At 27.8% G+C, this 25,804-nt stretch overlaps 1 long non-coding RNA gene across 19 annotated transcripts in view; it reads right to left on the bottom strand.

The window, feature by feature from the left end:
- Positions 1 to 24,334, bottom strand: part of LOC145047714 (uncharacterized) — a 45,633-nt gene extending 21,299 nt beyond the window's left edge. For 9 of the 19 annotated variants that reach the window (XR_013682346.1, XR_013682345.1, XR_013682348.1 and 6 more), the window contains exons 1-3: positions 24,176 to 24,334; positions 23,901 to 24,075; positions 23,347 to 23,408 (exon numbers count right to left, since the gene is read on the bottom strand). This is a non-coding gene — a long non-coding RNA (uncharacterized LOC145047714). The other 10 variants (XR_013682357.1, XR_013682365.1, XR_013682361.1 and 7 more) reach the window with 10 other exon arrangements.
- Between the last annotated feature and the right edge of the window lie 1,470 nt (positions 24,335 to 25,804).

Here is a 25,804-nt window from a genome sequence, read left to right as displayed (position 1 = left end):
AAAAAATTCATTTTTAAATTAAATAAATATAAGACAACTTATAGAAAAAATTAAGTTACTTCATTCCATAAAAACCATAGATCATATGTCCCAAAAGCATGTCATAAAATAGCAATAATATCAAAGTACAAATCCCAAAAATCTCGGTGTTGGGATCAACTCCTCTGAAACTCCTACAAATAACAATCTCCTTTAATTACTCTTTATACCTCAAATGAATGAAGTTCTCTTTCTGGATCCAAAGTTCCTTCTTTCAACCAAACAATTCTAGTTTCCACTTCTTCAAGGAAACACCAAAGAACCACTCGTTTTTCACTCACACACACTCATAAGGCTCAATATCACGAATTAGGGTTCTCTCTCTCTCTCTCTCTCTCTCTCTCTCTCGTGTGTGTGTGTGTATACATACATACATACACACACACACACACACATATATATATATATATATATATATATATATATATATATATATATATATTCCAATCCATTAAAGACTTTAATTTCGTTAATAATAAATGTCATGACATTTGATTTTTAATATTATTATATTACTATTTTACAGATTTGTATGTAATGTATTCTTTTTATTACTTTTTATAAATCAAACTATATACATACGAATCAAGTAAAATATCTTACTACTTGATAATTTAATTATTTTTTATTAAAATACATTTTTTTACAAATCATCACATTTCAACAAACTTTTATGTATTCTTTTTTGTTGTTTTGTTTTGTTTTTTCGTTTAATTTTATTTCTTTAACTTTCTTTTTCATTGTAGTTTCTTTTTTGTGTTTTTTGATTTTCTATTTTTTTTATATGATTCCATGTTTTTTTTTTCTAATTTGGACTGTATTTAGATTCGATTTTTGAAGTTTAAAATAATAGAAGTTTTAAATTATGATAGATTAAGAATCATAATATTTTTGGATCGTATCATTTTGAATTATAGTATTTTTGATCATATGATTTTGGATAAAATAATTTTAGATCATAATATATTCAATTAAATAAAGTTTTTGTTCATAACAAATTTTGAATTATTATAATTTTTGAATCATTTAATTTTGAGTAAAAAATATGTGATTAATGATCATAACATATTTTGATCGAAGTATTTTTATCATAAAATGTTAAATATTATAAAAGTGTTTAATTATAATTTTTTTTGGATCGTAAGTATTTTGAATCATATCACTTTGAATCATATTATTTTTTTAAAAAAACATGTATCTTTTAAAATATTTGAATCAAAATAACTTTAGATAATAACAAATTAAAGATCATAAATATGTTGAATCATCAAATTTTTTTGAATTATAAATATTTTGAATCATCCCATTTTGGATCATATTATGTTCAGTATTTTTGAAAAAAAAACTATAATCTTTTAAAATAAAATTCCGTATTTAAACTATCTTATTTTTTTTTAAATATTTTTACAAAAAATTCAAAATATATGATATATGATAAACCATTAAAAAGATTTTTGATTTGGAAAACAAAAAATTTCATGTCTTATATTTTATAAAAATTTAGAATCATTTAAACAAAACGTTCATACAATTAATAATATATTTTTTGAGTACTTTTTTTTTACAAACTCATTAAAATAGTACTACGAAAAACTCTATCATTTGCTCTATTAAATTTTGATAAAAAACAATTCCCATTATATTTTATAAAAACTAATATGTCTTTAAGTTTAAAATGGAACATTTCAATAACTTATTTTTGAAAAATTCTTTTACAAAGTCATTAGTATATAAAGTGTAAATATCATTTAAATTTTTATGATTTTTGGAGAATATTTTTTTTCTCATTTTTTTATAAAAAAATAAATATTATTTTTTTTTCGAATTTTCATAATTGTGCTCATTTTGTACAAAATTAAATTTTAAAAACTTTGTTTTTTTAGAATTTTTTTTATAAAGAAAAAAAAAGCTATAGGAAAAAAGCTATATGTGAATAATAATAATAATAATAATAATAATAATAATAAACTCATGTGAACGTGATACATGTCATAGGTAAATTAAATAAATCTAGAAAAAATAGTTTATTATGTAATTATCACAAGTAACGAGGGCGAATAGGTGAATGACGCTGAAGGAGAAATCACAATGTTGTCCAATCATGCGTCGAATTTCAACAATAAGCGGCATAGTTAATGCAAAAATACGAAAATATATTTTATCATATAAAATTCAAACATATGTACTTTAGAAATTAAATTTATTAGCAAGATAATAAGTTTACATTAGAGTGTTATGGTAATATAGATTTAAAAGGTGGTTTTAACAACCGTTTCTCTTTTTTTTTACACTCTTAACCACTTTTAAATTCAAGTTTTCATAATAAAAAAGTCAAAAAACATGTTTTACTAATATGAAAAAATTTCTCATGTATTATCGATTATCATTATGTAACTCAAAATTTGAATGGATTATTGTTCAAAATATAAAGTTGAAGTAACACAATGTAACAACCCGAAATTCGTATCGTTGCTTGTAACCCTTTTCGTAACTCATTTCGATAATCCAATCATCGTTTCCAATTTCGTTTCCTATTCCGTCATTTAATTAAGTCATTAATGTGTATTTTATGTTATGACTTAATGGGTGTCCTAATGCCTTTCGAACTCATTCTAACATCTCATATTAGTGATCGGAACATTTCTAGAATCAACCACATCGAGTTACAGCAACTTAATCGGGTGCAACCAAAAGCCCCGTCTAACGCCGGTATCGGGTAAAATTCCTCCGTGTCCAAATCCCGAACACTATTTAAAGTGTTCTAAGCTTCCATTTGAAGCTTTTGCTTCATCTCTCAACTCTCTCTCTCTCTAACCTCTCTCCTAAATCCAAGTTTAAGGGTCCAAATCATCAATTTAAGGCTTCAAATCTTCAAGGTAACTTCCCTAACTTGTTATGCAACCCCTCTAGCCTTCAAACCCGAGTTTAAACCATAGATTAGGACCATTATCATGAGTTTATGGCCCTAGATCAGTCCTAGGCCGTAAACTCATATAAATGGGGTTTTTGAGCAACAAAACCCTTCCAAACCTCAATTAGACCTTAGATATGGCTAGATGACTTCATGGAATGGACTTGGAATGCCTTAAACATGGTTTTTGAAGAGTAAACATGAGTTTACTGCCCAAGAACAAGCTTGGGCCGTAAACTCCTCATTCATGGGGAGTAAACTCTTTTTCTTGTGTTATAAAGCCATATAAACACACCAATAGCCTTGGAATAAATCCTAGAATCATCTAAAAATAGTTTGGGGACCTTAAACATGTCAAACACCCTCCAATTAGGTGTTTACGGCCATGAAACCCCAAGAATATGTTCCAGGGCTGTAAACTCCTAAAGATGAGTCATTTGGTGCCCTAAATTCATACCAAGGCTTGTAAAAATTATTGGAATCACATGTGATTAATCTTGGGACATTAAATCACTCATTCAAGGAGAGTATAGGAGTTTACGGCCGTAAGCTCCATGCTAGGGCCATAAACTCCCTTAAATAATGTCATTGGTGATTTAATTTCCATCCCATGCCTTAGATAAAATTGTACCAACTCTTCCCAAGTGATATTGACCATTTTAGCACCATAAAACACCCAAACACGAGTTCATGGTCGTGAACTCATGTAAGTATGGTATAAGAGTCCGAAAACTCATTAGGGAGTTTACTCTTGAAGAGTAAACTCAAATCCCAAGTCCCACACATCAATACACGTCTGTAGATGTCACCCGGGTCACTCCAAACACTCGTTTTGAAGTGTTTTCGCTCATTGGAGTGTAATATCATATCTAATTAGAGTTTATAAATCTAATTAGATATATTTGTATATCATTTCATAATCCATAGGAATCTTGTGCGTTTGCGAACCCAGAACTGACGTGTTTCTCAACCGGTGAGTTCATACCCTTACCTTTTTTCAATGGTTTTTAAATGTTTTCAGGGAGGATATACAAGCAAAAGTACAAGAATATCTTGTACTTAAATTCATTATTTCATTTAAATGGTTTCATAATTCTCACACTTTTAAGAATTGAAAACCTACTAACAAACTGTTTTAATTTGCAGAATTGTTTGTTCAAACGATTTCAATTCTTATTATTTACTGTTATGTTTCACAATCGATTGTTCACACTTACATTGATAGAGATCATAAAACATTGTAATGTCAGTAATAGAACACTCTAGGCTCGAGTGTAAAAGACAGACACCATTAGAAAACATAAAACATTTGTAATGTCCTTAATAGAACACCCTAGGCTCGAGTGTGAAGGACAGACTCCATTAGAGAACATAAAACATTTGTAATGTCCTTAATAAAACACCTAGGCTCGAGTGTAAAGGACAGGCTCCATTAGAACTTAGTTAGTCATAGATACTACTTCCCCTAGGCACGAGAAGTAAAGAGAAATCTTAAAGATTGGAGACACGTCCTCTGTAACACTTCCTTGGCACGAGAGAGTGGAGGGCTAACCCTGTAACCAGAATCTTCGAGCAGAGGAGAGCGTGACTTGAGTGTATACATCTATACGGGACTGACAATCTCGCACCTGGCTGCTAGCTACAGCCGAACCGAAAGGTTTAAGGGTGACGAAAGTCATAAAAAGGATATTGACCATGACCCGAGTCATATCTAGTCTGAAGTATGGTTAAGGACTCGCAATCAAGATTATGAACACGTTATACTTAATTATTAGTTTTATATATGTGTTAAAACTAATGTACATATAAGGATAATCAGACTTTCAAGAGACTTCACACATAGGTAGGAAAATATGGGATTTTCCTGGGAATAACATTTAACATAATCAGAATCGGTAACAATTCACACACACACACAGGTAGGAAAATATAGGATTTTCCTAGGTAATAGTAGTACGTAGTCAGAAAGTGTAATAATTTGAATAACTAAACTTTACAATTCACAAGAACAATTATGATTTCAGTGTACATCTTTTACATTACAATTTGGATTTGGTGAACATTATTTTTAAGAAAATATGGGATTTTCTTGGATAATCGCTTTTTCAGGAAACCAAAGGAACTCGTACATTTTCAAAAAACTAACTGCTTATGAACTCACCAGCTTTATGCTGATTTTCAAACCGCTTGTATTCTCAGGTCCGCATTAGACAGGTACCCGACGATCGCTTTTGGCGAAGACGGAGTGCGTAGAAGAAGAAAAGGGAGAAAAGGTTCATTCTCCATCTTTTTAGTTCTAAATAATGCTACAATAGGAATTGTAGAAAAAGCGCAGATTCATAATTAAAAGTTATAAATTCAAGATTTCAAGAACACCATGTAAGAGTTGACAAGAAGATAATCTATGCATGATGCGATCTTTAAATTTGCATTCAAATGGTTGACAATATAGGTTTCAAGCATAAAATGCTCTAAATATGCAGGATGCTCAGGAGTATGAATTGAAAAAGAATAAAACAAGCTTAATTGCAATTTAGCACCATGCAAGTGTTAAAAAGAATGGAATCAGGCCATAATTTTAAACAAGAGTGTCTTGACATCAGCCTCAAAAGCTCATATCATCATAGACATTCAACAAAGACCAAATCCAAAAGAAAATGAAACTACAAGGATAAAAAATGCAACAAGATTTACGTTCATCGAAGGAAGTCAAAAGGAGAAAATAGTAAACTATAAAAAATAATAAAAGGTGAGCAGAAAAAGAAGGGAAAACTTAAGTTCAAATCAAAAGGTTAATAATAATTTTGGAAAGGACATTGAAAAGACATCTCATCAAAATGTAAGAGACATCACAAATAGGCCTATATATGAAATAACACATCTTGTATCATGCCTAGACAACTAAGAAACAACTATATAATCAAAAAAGAAAACATATAACATAATATTTGTTCACACAAGACGTGAAATAACCAAGGCGCCATGATCAAAATGAATTGAAGGATATATATTACATTTTTCTACTCCTCACTTAAGGCTTAAAGATAACACACAAAATTGAATACACATGCTAAAGAAATCATCAATTATCTCAAACATAATGGAAGAGGAGTGGCATGTTTGTTTATGCACCTTAGATTCTACTGCAGAAAAAAGGTGAGATGATCTTAGTTAATATGAGAAAATGAGCTTACAACAATAATGAGAGTACAATGCTTGGATTTTTCAAAGTAAAATGCTTTTTTAAGAAAATTTTAATAGGTACAATGCTAAAAAAAGGAAAACTGAATGTGAAATGCTACAATTTGCTTCATTTTTCAAGGGAAATGTGCATTTTTATAGGCAAACTGAAAATACAATGCTATATGATAGATTTTTCAAAGTAGAATGCCTTGATAAGAAAAAATGATATACTTTTCAAAATAATATGCCTTGATAAGAAAATACTTGAATGTTTTAACACAAATATTATATAGTTTTGCTTCAACAACAATTAAACAACCAAAAAAAGCAAAGTACATAAAAATAACTTAAAAAGATACCCAAAAACTCACTATGGTTCTTCTTTGTTCTAAATGATTGACCAAGAGAGTCAAACATTGAACTTAAAAAGAATAAAGAGTAGGATCAAACTTATGATAAACAATTACAAACAAATAAAACCAAAAGATTAAAAGATTATGATGAAAAACAAGAAACCCAATGACCTTAATTTTCAACTAGGAAAGAATTATATAAGGAACCTCTGCCATTCAAAAATCAAAACCCTTAAAATAAATCATTGACAGATGAAAAAACATACATGCTATAATTATACAATGTTTAACACCAATAAAACTGAAGAGCGCAAAGCTACAAATAGGATATTTTTTTAAAGGGAAATATGCTTATTATATACAGAAAAAGTACACTGCTATAATTGGTAGAATTTTCAAAATAAAATGCCTTAAAAGTGAATAATATGATAGTTTTTTGATAGCTACTTGCATAAATTACAAATTGTCACCAAGAATATGTTTTTGTAGTGAGATATTTTGGATAAATACATGCATAGAAACTGTAGAAAAAGAAGGAGATGCTCTAAAGATTAAAATTCAAATCTACTAAACTGCTGTCTTAAAAAGATAAAAGGAGAAAACTGAGTAAAACATCATAGCAACTATATAAAAAAAGCTGAGATGATCTTAAGATTCAAAATAGAAAGGATCAATAATGGAAGAGAAATCATTTTTTTTATAAAAAACCTAAGTAAACATGCTAACAGAGGTAGACATATATATAATACACATTGGCCAAAGTAAACATAATTGCACCAAGTTCTGTACAGGTAAAGTGGTTGAATGGGTAAAGATGTTTGTATGGATAAAATGATGTATACAAAATTTTTAGACTGAATAAACCGTCTGAATGACAGTTTTACACTCGACTTCCAAAAGGTTGATACATATTCAACATTTTAATAAAAGACAAATATACTATATAGATGTCCAGAATAAGTCAGTAAATCAAAAAGAAACACTAAATATACATTCCATAGCATGAATATAGTAGTACTAAATAGTGTAAGAGCACACAAATCCAAAAGGTTATTAAGCAAATGAAGATATATTAATAAATATGGGATTAGATCATAATCCATTTTAAGATTAAAATAAGGTAAAACAAGAATTAACCACTGTATTATGTATACATCATTTTATCCATACATGTGTTTTCCTCCAATATAGCCACTGTATAAACAAATTAAATGTTATTAAGATTCATAATGAAAAGAAGGTTAATAATAGAAAATTTCATCAAGTAAAGAAAAAGACCCAAAGCATCTCAAGACAATGAAGAGAAGTAGGTGAAATTTTTACTTTAATTCATCTGGTATCTTCTTGTTCTAAAGGATTGACCAAGAGATTCTAAGATTATATATATGTATAAAATGATGAAAAACAGATAAGCAAGGAATTCAAAAACCCTAATTTTCAAATAGGGTAAAATTGTATAGGGAACACTTGTGACATCCAAAAATCAAAACCCTTCAAAAGAAGAAGACAACTGACAGATGAAAAAGCAAAATAAGAAAAACACAGACATGGGTTGAAGAGACATGAATCATTTCGTGGTTGGGCTAGCTTCCTAACGAACAAATCAAAAAGGTTATTGAACAGATAAAAATATATTAATATGAAAAAACAAGATTAACTTTCATAAAAAAATGTAAAATCTATAAGATAGGATGCACATGAACATGAATAAAGGGGGTAAATAATACGAATGGACAAAGCAAACAAACAACAATTTACCACAAAGCAATGGTTGAGTATATATATATATATATATATATATATATATATATATATATATATATATATATATATATATATGTGTGTGTGTATGTGTATTTCCCTCCACCATAGCAAATGTATAAATAAATTAGATGTAATTAAGATTCATAATGAAAAGGTTAATAAAAGAAAAAGTCATTAACTAAAGAAATAAGAAAGGACAACCCATCTATCTCAATAGCAATTTACCAGCATTCATTCTCTTGAGATTAAAAATCAAAAAGTTAATATAAAATGATGTATACATAATTTTTAGATTCCAAAAGGCTGATACATATTCAACATTTTAATAAAAAACAAATATACTATATAGATGTTCAGATTAAGTCATTAAATCAAAAAGAAACACTAAATATACATTCCATAGTATGAATATAGTACTAAATACACAAATCCAAAAGGTTATTAAGCAAATGAAGATATATTAATAAATATGGGATTAGATCATAATCCATTTTAAGATTAAAATAGGGTAAAATAAGAACTAGCCACTGTATTATGTATACATCATTTTATCCATACATGTGTTTTCCTCCAATATAGCTACTGTATAAACAAATTAGATGTTATTAAGATTCATAATAAAAAGAAGGTTAATAATACAAAATTTCATCAAGTAAAGAAAAAGACCCAAAGCATCTCAAGACGATGAAGAGAAGTAGGTGAATAACATAACTTTTGTTCACATAAGACCATTATATATATATATATATATATATATATATATATATATATATATATATATATATATATATATATATATCCACAAAATAAACAAGTTATTAGAGATAATCACTGTACCTATATCAATGAAGAAAAACAAAAATGTGATGTATATGTGATACATACAACAAAGTAGATAAAAATAACTTAGAATTGCTCATCTAGAGAAACCCAAAAAGAAAACACACTTGTAGATGAATGAATTCAAAAAATAATATATTTATGATTAGCCATCTAACAAAGCATTAAGGAACAAGACACATCTCAACTATTTACAAAAAATAATATCTTTAATTCATTCGGTATCTTCTTTTTCTAAATGATTGACCAAGAGATTCTAAGATCATATATATAAAATGATGAAAAACAGATAACTAAGAAACTCGAGAACCTAATTTTCAAATAGGAAAAAACTGTACAAGGAACACTTGTGACATCCAAAAATCAAAACCCTTCAAAAGAAGAAGACAACTGACAGATGAAAAAACAAAATATGAAAAACACAGACATTGGTTGAAGAGACATGAATCATTTCATGGGCTAGCTTCCTACCTAACGAACAAATCAAAAAGGTTATTGAACAAATAAACATATATTAATATGGAATACATATATAAGCCATTTAAAGAAGATTAACTTTCATTAAAAAAAATGTAAACTCTATAAGATAGGATGCACATGAACATGAATAAAGGGGGTAAATAATAAGAATGGACAAACCAGACAAACAACAATTTACCACAAAGCAAAGGTTGAGTAAACATATATGTGTATTTCCCTCCACTATAGCAAATGTATAAATAAATTAGATGTAATTAAGATTCATAATGAAAAAGTTAATCAAAGAAAAAGTCATTAACTAAAGAAATAAGAAAGGACAAACCATCTATCTCAATTGCAATTTACCAGCATTCATTCACGAGATGCTCTTAAGATTATAAATCAAAAGGTTAATATAATCTCCACTGCTGTGAAATATGAATTGAGTGTCTGAATAAAGAGTTGATGAGAACTACATATGAGTAAACATATGTTATGCCAATGTAGAAGCTAAAGAAAAACTTGGAGAGACATATAATAGAGGGGCCGAAAAGTGAAATTTAACTTTAAAACCATGCATGGGTAAGGATACAAAAAAGGAAAGACCCCACAGTAAGTACAGAAATCATTAATTAATAGAAGAGCAGAGAAGTCACCTATTTGTGCCCCTTAAATTCTAGCATTAAGTCCTGAAAAATTGCATTGCTCTTGACTCTTGAGAAATCACCAACTATGAGGCACAGAAACTAACTATGAGGCAAGTAGTCGAGTTGTTTTCAGCATTGCATAGCATCAATAAAGTTGATTCCTAATAATACATATGATACAACTCATGAGAAGTAAAAATGGAAGTCTGGATCATTTACTTCAAAGTTCATTGTTGTGAAATAGTAAAAATATAAAAAATGTGGGCAATTTAGTCATTTCACATGGATTTAGTTTGGGCGTGAAGTCCAAATTTAACAGAAAATGGAACCACAAGGATAAAATTCGTTTTTGGGTAATATCCGAATACAAGTGTTATAGAATAGGGACTAAATTTGTAACATACCAGAAGGTCACTAATATAAAATTGAAAGTGCAAAATGATAAACTCATAGGATGCTAGCTAGTAAAATCAATTTAACACCATGTATGAGTTGACAAGAACCAAATCAGAGTAAATATACATGCAATAGGAATTGTAGAAAAAAATCTCAGAAGATCCAAAATTAAAAGTTTCAATAACATAATGGTGAAAGTTCACTAGTCTGTTATAAACAGATCGGATGCCAAAAGATAAGTGGAAAAAAAAAAGACAAAAAGCTCAATTGCAAGAGTTGAAAAGAAGATAACCTAACCTGTGCATGAGGCAATATGTTTAGATTTACAATTAAAAGGTTGATAATATAATATATATACCAGCATGCGAGAGTTGACAAGAGTGGAATCTGAGTAAACATGCATGGACTTTGAAAAGAACATCTCAATTGCAATTTAGCACCACAAATGAGTTGAAAAGAACCAAATTAAAGTACACATGCATGCATGTATGTATTATTAGGTTCCACCATAGCCACATAACTAGATAGGATTCCTAAGGTTGAAGAACACAAACATGGGCTACCTTTCCTAATGAACAAATCCAAAAGGTTATTAAACGAATGAAAATATATTAATATGGATAACACAATGCAAGAGTTAACAAGAACTCAACATGAGTAAAGATACATGATTCATAATCAAAAGGTTAATAATTTATAACCACAGAAAAACGATGAGCTGTTATCAAGCTTCAGAATCAATTGGACTGAAAAAAAAAAATTGTTTGAAAAACAATGAGATGTTATCAAACTAACTATCTCAATGGGTTGAAGACACATTTTTTGGGCTTGCTTACTCATGAACAAATCTAAAAGGTTATTTAGCAAATGAAGATATATTAATATGGGATTAGATCATAAACCGTTTAAAGAAGATTAATTTGAAGGAAAAAAAATGTAAAATCTATAAAATAGGGGTAAATAAGAATGGACAAACCAGACAAACTGCAATTTATACCAACAAGCATCAGTAGACAAGAAGTGACTTCCAGTAAACATATGTGTGTTTTCCTCCACTATAGACTCTGTATAAATAAATTAGATGTTATTAAGATTCATAATGAAAAGGTTAATAATGGAAAAATTCATTAAATAAAGAAAAAGACCCCAAGCATCTCAAGAGGATGGAAGACAAGTAGGTGAATAAGAAAGGAAAAAACATCTCAATTGCAATTTACCAACATACACGAGATGCTCTTGAGATTAAAATCAAAAGGTTAAATATAACAAATAATCTACACTGCTATGAATCAAGTGTCTGAATAAAGAGTTGATGAGAAGTAAATATGAGTAAAACTATCATAGAAACAATAAAAAACGAGGTGATATGATCTTAAGACTCATAATAAGAAAGGTTTAAAATGGAAGCATCAAAGAAAAGATTACATTCTTAAAGAGGAATCAACAATTATCAAGCACAGAATAGAATATAGCAGAAACTGACTATCAGTTATTATCAATGATCAAAAGTAGGAGGAGAGAGCAAATAACCTAAACCACCATAAACACTGTATTCAATCAAAATAAAAACATAAACATGCTGGTAAACATAACTTTTTTAAGCTTATTATAAGATAAATTTAAATACAATGCTATTATTGGTAGATTTTCAAAACAAAGTGCCTTGATAATGAAAAATATGATAGATTTTTAAAAGTAAAATGGGTTGATAAGATGATAAATTTTGAATGTAATAATGTTGCAACAGAAAGAAAACAAACAAGTATGAAGCTATAAATGGGTTGATTTTTCAGAGGGAAATTAATATGCTATAGATAGTATTTTTTTTTTTCAAAAAAAAAAATGCCTTGATGAGGAAAAAGCTTGATAGATTTTTATTACAAGTAAAATGCATTGAGAATACACACAATGCTATATTTTGGTTTGAAATGCCAATCAATGTAAACTAATACACACAAGACAACAAAATATATACCTAGATAAAATAATTGAAGTGTTTTGCTGTTTCTCAGCATTGATGCCCACTATAATTGACAAGATTTAAGAACACACAACAATTGTATCTTCTTACACTGTCCACGAGAATATTCAAAATTAAAAAGAATAAAACCAACTGCATAAATTACAAACTGTCACAAAGGGGTGGGATAATTACATCAAACAAAAAATAAAAATAGAAAAGGTTAGAGAAGTTTACCTCATGAAAGACTTCCTTGATAGACATCCAAAAAATGATTTGTAGACATGATCATATTTCTGCACATGAAGGGTAGGATAGTCATATTCTAATATTCAACATACAGTTATTTCTTTCATCTAACAGTAAATGTTAAATGTTGATTTTTATTTTGTTTACACTTCTCTTTGGTGGCACCTCATCAATAACAACAATTTCATAACCCCTGGGCAAACCCAAAAATTAAATTATTGTGGCCTTTAAATAATCAATTCTGCATCAGATAAATAACTCTCAATTTTGTTGAATGGAAAATTATGTACCTTTGAGCTTTAAATCCTTTCCTAACATCTGATCTTGAAACATGTCTTTGACCTCCTTCAAACAAGTCATCGGTTGTGACTTTCTGTCCATTGTTGTGATTGAGTTCTTGTACAGAGTTAGTAAAAATATGAAAATGTGGGCAAAATAGTCATTTTACATGGGCGGCATGAAGCCCAAAGACCAAATCCAAAAAGGATAAAAAGTGCAAGAAAAACAATCCGATGTACAATGAAGATACTACTAAATAGAGATATGAACACAGCAGGTAAGTCACATGTTTGTGCCCTAAATTTTAGCATCATGTCCTGAATACTTAAGAAAAACTGCATTGCTCCTGAGGTACAATGAAAAAAAAAAAACTAAAATCAACAAACATGGAATCGACAATGAAAAATCAATAAACATACATGCATTTTGTGCCACAATCACAACTGTAGAAAAAATGAGATGGACTTCATATTTATAATCTAAAGGTTAATAATATTGTTTTTAATTGTAGAATAGTGAGAGTTCATTACACTTATATATATTTTATGGATGTTTCATCAAACGATTAAACAACATAAAAAATCTCCTTTGTTGTCGAGGAAAACAAAAAGAAAAAGTCAGCAACAGAGTTGAACTTCCCCATCACTGGAAAAAATATTAAAAAGATGAAAGGAATTCAAAGCAAGTAAAATCAATACACATACAAGAATGTAAATATACATTCCATAGCATGAATATATTACTAAATAGTGAAGAACAGACAAATAGTTGAAGAAGAATCTAAAAATGTGGGCAAAATAGTCATTTTACATGGATTTAATGGCTAACTTTAGACAGGCATGAAGAATTAAAAGAAAACAGGTGGTTATATAATAGGGACAAAATTTGTAATTTAGTATAAGAGTGGGTGAATAAGAAACAACAAACTGTCTCAATTGCAATTTAACACCATGTAACTGTAGAAAAAAACAGCTCCATTGTGATTTGTGAAAGTTAATAAGTTGAAGCATAGAATGATGAAAGTTCATTAGATTGCTCTAAAAATGCAGGATGCCTCCTAGCTTGCTTAATCAAAAACATCATATTAGTAATGCATAACTTGTGTACAGAAAATAAACCATGCAAAGAAGAGTTCATTATAACAGCCGTAGAAAAAAGACCAGATGATTTCAAAATAGTCATGATCAATTAAGTGAAAATAAATTTATTCTTAATTATTTAGAATCGTGAAAGTTCATTCATTATACTAATATGAGGGAGATAAGTCAATCAATTGAAGAAGCCCTCTGTGTAGACAAACGAACTATTTAAAAGAAAATCAAACCATGTGTACTTGAAAGAAATGGGACAAGGGAAACATTCATGTAAACAGAAATACATCTTAAGATTCACTATCAAAAGGTTGTTTATAATCTCAGATTTCAAAAACAGAATCATTACACTGCAATAAAAAAAAATGGGATACATTTAGTGCCAATTATACTAACAGAGAGAGAGAGAGAGAGAATTGACATTAGGCACCCACGTGAAAATATAAAAAAGTGGATACACTTAGTGCCAATTATGCTTCAGAGTTCATTGTTGTGAGATTCTTGTCCATTTTTAGTAAAAGTATAAACATGAAGGCAAAATAGTTATTCTACATGGATATAACAGCTAACTTATATTCAAAAAAAAAAAAATGAAACTACAACAATCAAATATGCAAGAAAAACCATTTTTGGTCAATATTTGAAAATAAAGTGCAAACTAGATGTTGGAAAATGAAAATAGTCAATCAAAAAAGAGCATCAAGGTGAAAATGAGCTATAAAAATAACATTAAATATATTTTTATACTTATATAAGAGAGGTTTTTAATGTATTAAGAAAGCAATTTAGAAGTCTTGGGCTTTTAAAAGTCATATTATTATCCTCATCCTACTCCGAGTTAAACCTACAGTAAGTAACTAGCATAAGATTAAGGGCTTAAAAGCTGTAAAATAGAAAGGGAAAAGTTAATTACACTGCTATCTTTTGATTTTGATTCAGCAAAAATGAAACAACCTAAAAAGGCTCCATTGTGTTATCAATAATAGATAAAAGTCAACTAACTTAATGCATTTTTTCAGGACTTAATGCTAGAATTTAAGGGGCACAAATAGGTGACTTCTCTGCTCTTCTATTAATTAATGTTTTTTCCTTCGTATTCGCACCCCTCTATTATTTGTTTGATTATGTGCTTTAACTAACTTGTAGTTTTTACTAGCTTTTCATTTAATTGATATTGTAGGGCTGATTGATGTATTATTATTATAAATGATCAAAAGGAAGAGGAAAGAGCAAACACCCTAAACCTAAACCACACCACATTAATTAAGGTTTAGCCAACAAAATAGAAAGACAAAAAAAATAGCTTCTAACTAAAATTTCTAATATTTCTTTTTAAGTTCTAATCCTAATTTAATAATTCTTTTTACACCTATTTTAAGATTCAAAACTAAAATTTTAATAATCTACAGACACTGCTATGAACCGAGTGTCTGAATAAAGAGCTGAAGAGAAGTAAATATGAGTAAAACATTACAGTAAAAAGTACAAATCAGAGAATTAATATTAATGAACAGAAGTAAAACTCATATAAGTGACATTGATATCCCTTCATCTTTCAAACCACAACAGAATACATTTATTAAAAGTTTAGCCAACAAAATAAAAAGATGAATAATATACCTGAAAGTGGTACCTAAACACATGAAAATAGTCTACAAGAGGGACATCATATTCAGGCTATTAGTCGAGTTGTTTTTAACATAATGTCCTTCCTGCAAATATGAGCAAGATAGAAAAGACCAAAACATGAAACATGTTGAAATAAGAAAAAAAATGTTAATAGAGTTGATTTAACATCAATCAAGTTGAGTCCTAATAAGAAATACGATACAGTTCATGAGAAGTAAAATGGATGTCTGGATCATTCGATTCAAAGTTCATTGTTGTGAGTTCATGTACAGAAGAATTAGTAAAAATACAAAAATGTGGGCAAAAAAGTCATTTTACATGGATTTAATGGATAACTCAGTTGCAATTTAACATCATGTATGAGTTGACAAGAACCAAATCAGAGTAAATATGTGTGCATTAATTAAGTAATATTGTAATAAAAAGCTCAGATTCAAAATTAAAAGTTGAACAATGAAGATTTCAAGAACATGATGATGATGGAAGTTCACTAGTCTGCAATGAATAAATAGATAGGATGCCTAGAGATATAAAAAAAAGATCAGGTGAATAAAGAAAAGACAAACCAGCTAAAATGAAATTCACCACTGTGCAAGCGTTGACACTTTAGATTTACAATCAAAAGGTTGATGATATTAGATTTCAAGAAAATAATGTTTGGATCTTTGGATCCATACATGCATTTGTTGCCACCATAGGAGCTGTAGAAAAAGAATGAGATGATCTTAAGATTCACAATCAAAAGGTTGTTAATAATCTCAGATTTCAAGAACAGAATCATTACACTGCAACAAAAGAGAGAAAACATGCACATAAAGACCAATATGGAAACAAAGATACTTCAAAATCATCATCATTCCAATCTGTCTCCTGTAAGGTATAATATATAATATCCACAAAATAAACAGGTTAGTGGAGATAATCACTGAACCTATATCATTGAAGAAAAATAACTTGGAATTGCTCATCTAGAGAAACCCAGAATGAAAACACGCTTGTAGATGAATAAATTCAAAAAATAATATATTTATATGAGACAGATAAGCCATCTAACAAAGCATTACGAAACAAGACACATCTCTCAACTATTTTCGGAAATATTCATCAAACCCTCCCTACGATAAAAGGGGAAAACCCCCAAAAATTTTATTATGATTCATTCTATCTTCTTGTTCTTAATGATTGACCAAGAAACCCAAACAATGAACTTAAGAAGATTAAAGAGCAGGATCAATCGACTATCAAAAACTATTTCAAATAAACAAAACCAAAAGATTCTAAAGATTATCTATGCATAAAATGATTACAAATAAAAAGACCAAAAATAACTAAAAATAATTACAAATAAAAAGACCAAAAATACAAAATGAAGAACATAATAAAAAACAAGAAACCAATAACTAAAAAGCTAAATGACCTTAATTTTCAAGTAGGATGGATATAAGGAACCTCAGCCATTCAAAAAAAAAATGAAAAAAGATATATTAATATGGGATTACATCATAAGCCGTTACAAAATTTATTTTTATGAAAAAAAAAAAAAAAAAAGGAATTTAACTGAATTCTGATAGTTAAAATGAAGCAATTCCAGGTGAAACCACACCATTTAACTGAAAGCTAGTAAAAACTACAAGTTAATTAGTTAAGGGCTTGAAGCACAAAGGAAGCCAAAAAGGAACATATACATTTTTCTACTCATCAGGCACACAAAATTGAATACACATGCTAAAGATACCCCAAGTATAGAAATCATTGATTATCTCAAACATAATGGAAGAGGAGGAGTGGCATGTTTGTTTATGCACCTTAGATTCTAAGTGCTATGTTGAACAATTATGAAGCAGTGATCAAAATATAGCAAATGTTGACAAACTAATAGTATACATGATCACAAAACCTAAACCACCACATTAAGGTTAAGGTTGTTGTATTATAAACCAGGAGACGATTTCGGGCCCACAAACCAGAAGGAGATATGGGCATGGCAACTCTTTGAACCGAATTAATGACATATCAGATCAACCATGGTTACTGTTACTTGAAGTCAAGTCCAATGTTCTCTATGTCTGGTATAACAGAAATATGAAAAGAGCAGCTGACACTGAGAGGGTGCCAAGGGTAAAATTAAACTACAGGGAGATGATATAATCCAGATTTCAAGTACAGAATAATCTAAATTATCAAAAACATGCCAACTTCTGGAAAGGTAAAGCAGCTGAATGGGTAAAGATGATGTTATATGGATATAATGTTGTATGCATGTTTCTTTTACCTATCTCCAAATAGATTAAAAAGAAAGAAAGAAAACTGGTGACTTGTATCTCCAAATAACAAGGTAGAGAGAGTATAAAAGCATTAAAATAGCTCATCTACAAAAACATATTCTAGGAAAAAAGGACAAGTCCCCAAACACATTACATACATCAATCAAAACCATATGATAATTAGAATACAAAAAATATTCACAAAAGTTTACATCATCGTACCTGTATCTCTTAAATGCGATAAAAAAGAACTGCTAGATTTATAAAAGTTAAATGCCTTAATAAGAATATATATATATATGATTTGATCTTTTAAAGGGAAATGTGTTGACAATAAGAAAACTGAAAGTACAATACTATAAGTGGTAGATTTTTCAACGAAAAATGCCTTGATGAGAAAAATTTTGAATGTTGCAATGTTGATTTTTCAAAGGAAAATGTTTTGGAAAGTTTATGACAAGTAAATATAAAGTACAATGCTTATAATTAATTTTCAATGGGAAAAAATTGAAAATTAAAAAGTTGTAAGTTAAAGAAAACAGAAAAAGCACAAATCTATAATTGTTTGGTAGATTTTTCAAAATAAAATGACTTGATATTGAAATAAATGATATATTTTTTTAGATGTAAAAAGCCTTGATGATATAAAATTTGGAAGTTATAAAGTTACAGAAAGAAAACTAAAAAGTATGATGCTATAAATGGGTTGATTTTTCAAAGTAAAATGCCTTGATAAGAAAATGCATTGCAAAATAAAACTTGAACATTACAATGTTGGTACATTTTTCAAAACAAAATGCATTACAATGTTGGTACATTTTTAAAAGTAAAATGCATTGATAAGATATAAAATTTCAATGTTATAATGTTTTTAATGAAAAAAAAAAAGAACTAGAAAGTGTGATGCTAAAATTTGATTCGACTTTTGAAAGTAAAATGCATTGATAAAATAAAGAAATGATAGATTTTTACAAGTAAAAAAGGCTTGATAAGCTAAAACTAGAAAGATAATTGAAATTACAATGATATAATTGGTAGATTTTTAAAAATGAAATTCTTTGATTAAAAAACATCTAATAGATTTTTCAAAATAAAATCCAAAGATACGAAAAAAAAATTGACGGATTTTCATAAAAAATGCCTTGATAAGAAAAAAAAAGTTGATAGATTTTTCAAACTAAAATGCCCTGAAAATAAAAGATTTGATAAATACTTCAAATTAAAATTATTTGATAAAGCTAAATTTAAAAGTGATAATGTTGTAACACACACACACACACACACACACACAAAAAAAAAAAAAAAAAAAAAAAAAACTGAAATGAATAATGCTGTAGTTGTGTTGATTTTCAAAGTAAATTTCCAATGTGTAACAGAAAGAAAACTGAAAATTGTAATGCTATAAAAAGTATTTTTTTTAAAGACAAATATGCTTATAATAAGAAAAATGAAACTACGGTTATATAATTGGTAGATTTTTCAAAAGAAAATTCTTTCATATTGAAAAATATGAAATACTTTTAAAACTAAATTGTCTTGATAACATACAATTTGAAAGTTATAATGGGTTGATTTTTTTTAAAGTAAGATTTCTTGATAAGAGAAAGCTTGAAAGTTATGATGTAACAAAAAGAAAGCTAATTACTACGCCCAGATAATGAAAAATATGATATGATTTTAAAAGTTAAATGCCTTGATAAGATGAACTTTGAAAGGAAGACTGTTGTAAAAAAAAAAAAAAAAAAAAAAAAAATACTTTAAAAGTGTGATGCTATAAATAGGTTGATTTTCAAAGGAAAATGTTGTATTTGAATAAAAAGAATCTGACACCTTTTTCAAAATAAATTTTCTTGATAAGAAAACTTGAAAGTTTTAACGTTGTAACACAAATAAATCCAAAATTTACAAAGTTATATTTGGGTTGCTTTTATAAAAGGAAATGTGCTTATAATAAGAAAAATGTAAGTACAAAGCCATAATTAAAAGATTTTTCAAAAAAAAAAAAAAAAAAAAAAAAACCCTTAAAAAGTGTGATGCTATAAATAGGTTGATTTTCAAAGGAAAATGTTGTATTTGAATAAAAAGAATCTGACACCTTTTTCAAAATAAATTTTCTTGATAAGAAAACTTGAAAGTTATAACGTTGTAACACAAATAAAACCGAAATTTACAAAGTTATATTTGGGTTGCTTTTATAAAAGGAAATGTGCTTATAATAAGAAAAATGTAAGTACAAAGCCATAAATAAAAGATTTTTCAAAAAAAAAAAAAAAAAAACCCTTAAAAAGTGTGATGCTATAAATAGGTTGATTTTCAAAGGAAAATGTTGTATTTGAATAAAAAGAATCTGACACCTTTTTCAAAATAAATTTTCTTGATAAGAAAACTTGAAAGTTATAACGTTGTAACACAAATAAATCCAAAATTTACAAAGTTATATTTGGGTTGCTTTTATAAAAGGAAATGTGCTTATAATAAGAAAAATGTAAGTATAAAGCCATAATTAAAAGATTTTTCAAAAAAAAAAAAAAAAAAACCCTTAAAAAGTGTGATGCTATAAATAGGTTGATTTTCAAAGGAAAATGTTGTATTTGAATAAAAAGAATCTGACACCTTTTTCAAAATAAATTTTCTTGATAAGAAAACTTGAAAGTTATAACGTTGTAACACAAATAAAACCGAAATTTACAAAGTTATATTTGGGTTGCTTTTATAAAAGGAAATGTGCTTATAATAAGAAAAATGTAAGTACAAAGCCATAATTAAAAGATTTTCCAAAAAAAAAAAAAAAAAAACCCTTAAAAAGTGTGATGCTATAAATAGGTTGATTTTCAAAGGAAAATGTTGTATTTGAATAAAAAGAATCTGACACCTTTTTCAAAATAAATTTTCTTGATAAGAAAACTTGAAAGTTATAACGTTGTAACACAAATAAAACCGAAATTTACAAAGTTATATTTGGGTTGCTTTTATAAAAGGAAATGTGCTTATAATAAGAAAAATGTAAGTATAAAGCCATAATTAAAAGATTTTTCAAAAAAAAAAAAAAAAAAAAAAAAACCCTTAAAAAGTGTGATGCTATAAATAGGTTGATTTTCAAAGGAAAATGTTGTATTTGAATAAAAAGAATCTGACACCTTTTTCAAAATAAATTTTCTTGATAAGAAAACTTGAAAGTTATAACGTTGTAACACAAATAAAACCGAAATTTACAAAGTTATATTTGGGTTGCTTTTATAAAAGGAAATGTGCTTATAATAAGAAAAATGTAAGTACAAAGCCATAATTAAAAGATTTTCCAAAAAAAAAAAAAAAAAAAAAAAAGCCTTGAAAGTGATAATATTGTAATAGTAAGAAAACTAAAAATTTCAATACTATAAATGGGATGATTTTTTTATTGATTTTTCAAAGTAATATGCCTTGATAAGAAAAAGCTTGAAAATTGAAAAGTTATAATAACTGATTTTTCTTATGGAAATGTGCAATGCTATTAATGGGTTGATTTTTCAAAAGGTAATTAGCTGATATAAAACTGAAAGTAAAATGCCTTGAATAGAAAAAAAAAAATTAAATGCCATAACGCTATATAAAAAGAAATCCATAAAGTGGAAAACTGTAAGTGGATTGATTTTTTTTTTTAAATGTGCTTATAATAAGAAATCTGAAAGTAGAATGCTATATATGGTAGATTTTTCAAAGAAAAATCTCATAAAAAAAAAATTTAGAAAGTTATAATGTTGTATTAGAAAGAAAACTGAAAAGTACAATGCTTAACTGGGTAGATTTTTCTAAAGTAAAAAGCCTTGAAAAGAAAATTTGATACATTTTTGAAGGTAAAATGCCATTAAATAAAGAAACTTTAAAGGTACAATGTTGTAACAGAAAGAAAAGTAAAAAAGAGCAATGTTATAATTTAGTTTATTTTTCAAAGGAAAACGTGTTAATAATAAAATAACTGAAAGTACAATACTATAACTGGTTGGTTTTTCAATGAAAAATGACTTGATGAGAAAAAAATATGTAGTAATAAAAAGAAAACTAAAAAGTCCAATGCTATAATCGGGTTGATATTTCAAAGGGAAATGTGTTGATAATTAAAAAAAAAACAAAAAGGTACTTATAATAAGAACGATGAAATCATATAATTGGTTTATTTTTCAAAATAAAATGCCTTGATAAGATAAATTTTGAAAATTATAATGTTTTAGGAAAAAATGGGTTCATTTTTTATGTAAAATGCCTTGATAAGAAATAACTTAAAAGTTACAATGCTGTAACAAAAAATAAAACGGGAAACTGCTATGCTATAATTGGGTTGTTTTTTTAAAAGAAAATGTGCTTAAAATATAAGCATGAAAGTAGAATGCTATCATTGGTGAAAATTTTGAAACAAAATGCCTTACCATAGAAAAAATGTGATTAGATTTTTTAATGTGAAATGCTTTGCTAAGATAAAATTTGAAAGTTATAATGTTAAAACATAAAGAAAACCAAACAGTGTGATGCTATAAATGGTAGATTTTTCAAAATAAAATGTATTTATAATGGAAAATAAAGATAGATTGTTAAATTGTTTTAATAGAAAGAAAACTAAAAAGAGAGTTGCTATATTTTGTTGATTTTTCAAAATAAAATGCCTAGATAAGAAAAAACTTGAAAGTTACAATACTGTAACATAAATAAAAATGGAAAGTGCAATGCTATATTTTGTTGATTTTTTAAAGGGAAATATGCTTATAATAAAAAAATATGAAAGTACAATGCTATAATTGGTTGATATTTCCAAACAAAATGCCTTAATAAAGAAAAAAAAAAAACAATATATTTTTTAAAGTAAAAAGCTTTGCTAAGATAAAATTTGAAAGTTATAATGTTATAAAAGAAAGAAAACTAAAAAAGTGTAATGGTATAAATGGTAGATTTTACAAAATACTTGACAATGAAAAATATGATAGCTTCTCAAAAGTAAACTGACTTGATAAGAGACTATTTGAAAGTTATAATGTTGAGAAAGAAAACTAAAAAGTGTGATGCCATAAATGGGTTGATTTTTCAAAGTAAAACGGCTTTGATAAGAAAAGAAAAAATGATAGGTTTTTCAAATAAAAAAAAAAAAACTTGAAATTTACGATGTGGTAACACAAATAAAACTGAAAACTTGAAAATGAAAGAGAAATATATGTATAACAAGAATAAAAACAAAAGTATTTTGGTATTTCTTGCATTTGGTTTAAAATGGTAATCAGTGTAAAGAAAATATATAGGTGTTTAGTAGAGCATACCTGGATTAAGTTCTGAAAGTATTTTGCAATTTCTCAGTGTATAACGAGATTCAATATCTCCACTATAAGTGACAAGAAATAAGAACAGATGTTTAGAATCACTCAATTGTCAATGAGAATATTCAAATTGAAAAAGATTAGCAACAGCAGAACGTTAATATAAATAGTGAAAGGAGTTATATACAGATTAAAGAAAACTCTTGCTTTGAATTCCAAAAAGAATGATCACGTCTCAATTTAAGTATCAAATATCTTAGATTTCGTCTTCAAAAAAACTGCAGAGAACTATATAAAATTAAAAGAAAAAAAAAATAACTAAACCCTAAAAGAATTAAGTTTTCAAGATCACAGTCGTTGCTGTTGTTAAATGCCGACAACACAAAGTGCAGTCAAAAGCTGGGTTAACATTTATCTACAGATGATCGTTAAAGTTATTAGACCCTAAAATTAAGAACTTTTACAATCGAAAGAACATCAACAGATAACGTGTTTTAGACCAATTAAACCCTAAAGAAATTCAAGTCGATGTGGGTTTAGAGAAAGGATAAAATTACCTAAAGAAAAATGAGAAGGATAACAGCCAAGAACGCTTGCTTTCCGACATCATCGTCTTCTTCCACTGTCGCCGATTTCTACAGATTTGTTTGTTCTGGAGGTGCCACTGTTTCTTGAAACCGGAAAAACGACTAATATCAGAAACTACAAGTGTTTAACGAAGAACCCAAGAACCTACAACGGAAAGAACATCATCAACGCATAGTGTGTTTAAAACCCTATAGAAACGCATAGGTATTTTGAATCTAGAGAAAGAAAAAGATGAGGAATATACCAGGAACGAAACAGAAAACGATTAACATCCATGATGCGATGTCAAGAAAAGAAAGGTGGATGCGATCATGCGAGAGGAGAGGAAGAAGAAACATGGCCTGGCCCTCGATTTGTAGTCAAACGAACCGTTTCTGAATATCATGATTTTGATTTTTGATAATGAATCTTATGCATTAAATAACTAAAAAAAATTGCACCGGTTTCGTATTATCAATTATGATCTTACCGGTTACAAATCGTTTAACATTAATATCCGATATACTACAAGACATTTAATATGCATTGCGAATAATATATAAAAAATAATATAAATAACAAAAATATATTATTTAGTTAAAGTTTAAATCTGTATTGCGAATAATATATAAAAAATAATATAAATAACAAAAATATATTATTTAGTTAAAATTTAAATCTGTGACGAAATCTGAAGTTGTTTGGACTCTTTTTGTTAAATAAGATTAAACATAGCTAATCTAGGTAAATTTTGTTATCATGGTTTTATAGTTAAAAATATATATGTAGTAAATTTCTCAAAAAAGTAAATTGTGGTAAAAACAATTCATTTAAAATGATGAGATGTGATTACAAGTTGTCAACTACCATTATAAATTTGTCGTTATAAAATATGTAAAGATAATCTGATAGTTAAATTAGTGAATAAACGTTAGTTTCAACCATTGTCGATTATTGAATAGCCGGTCCTTGTTGTAGGATAACAAACTAAAAACTTATTTTCAAATCAAATATATGTAAAAAAAATTAAAAGCAATTGAATGTAATAAAATGAATCACGAAAAGGGTGTCGTTTTTAATGGTTGGTATTGTTTAATTATAACAATAATAATAAAATAATTATTAATTTTCATATGATTATGTATATTAAATTTGTTTTATTATTATCTATTTTTGAGACACCATTTGATCTTGATCTCAAAAATTATTATTTATCAATCCAAATTATTATCAAATTCAACAATTTGTGGGTGTTTCTATAAACATTTATAACCGGTTTTTAATTGTTATTTGTAAAAATAATTCCAAACCACATATATATTTGAAAGTAATTAAATTTGAGTCAAACCCAAGAAACACATTTAGTCGGCTAACTTGCAGAAAAAATGTCATTCATTTGGTTTTCATAAAAACACAAAGGGGCTAGAAAGGAAACAAATTTAGTTCGATCCCTTGAAAATTTGTGTTATCAGCTACAAAAGTATTATATCAAAATTTGAAATTGTAACAAACTTATGCACACTGATTCTTCAAAAACTCATAAACACTATGTAAACTCATAAACACTATGTTATACCTCAGCTAACAAATAACACAACAAGAGATCCATATTTAACCTTTGTTTATAGTTTCTTCATGTCGGGGAGAATAAATTTTGTTGAACTCATGGTGTTCACACCACTTGACAATTTACATGCTCGACTGGAGTGATAAACAAATTGTACACTTTGTCTATAAATCAGAGAAGACATAAAAAGTAAATAATTAACGGTTCCGCCCAAAAGTAAAACTCTCCACATTTTGTAGTAGAGACTGCTCTTGCCAACATGTACATAGAAAAAAATTGACTCTGAGTTTGTAGCCTATCATTAGTAGCACAAAATATAGATAGTGA

Source organism: Lactuca saligna, chromosome 5 (assembly GCF_052625555.1).
Source record: "Lactuca saligna cultivar CGN05327 chromosome 5, ASM5262555v1, whole genome shotgun sequence".
Lineage (NCBI taxonomy): Eukaryota > Viridiplantae > Streptophyta > Magnoliopsida > Asterales > Asteraceae > Lactuca > Lactuca saligna.
This window is presented reverse-complemented; position numbering and strand designations above follow the sequence as displayed.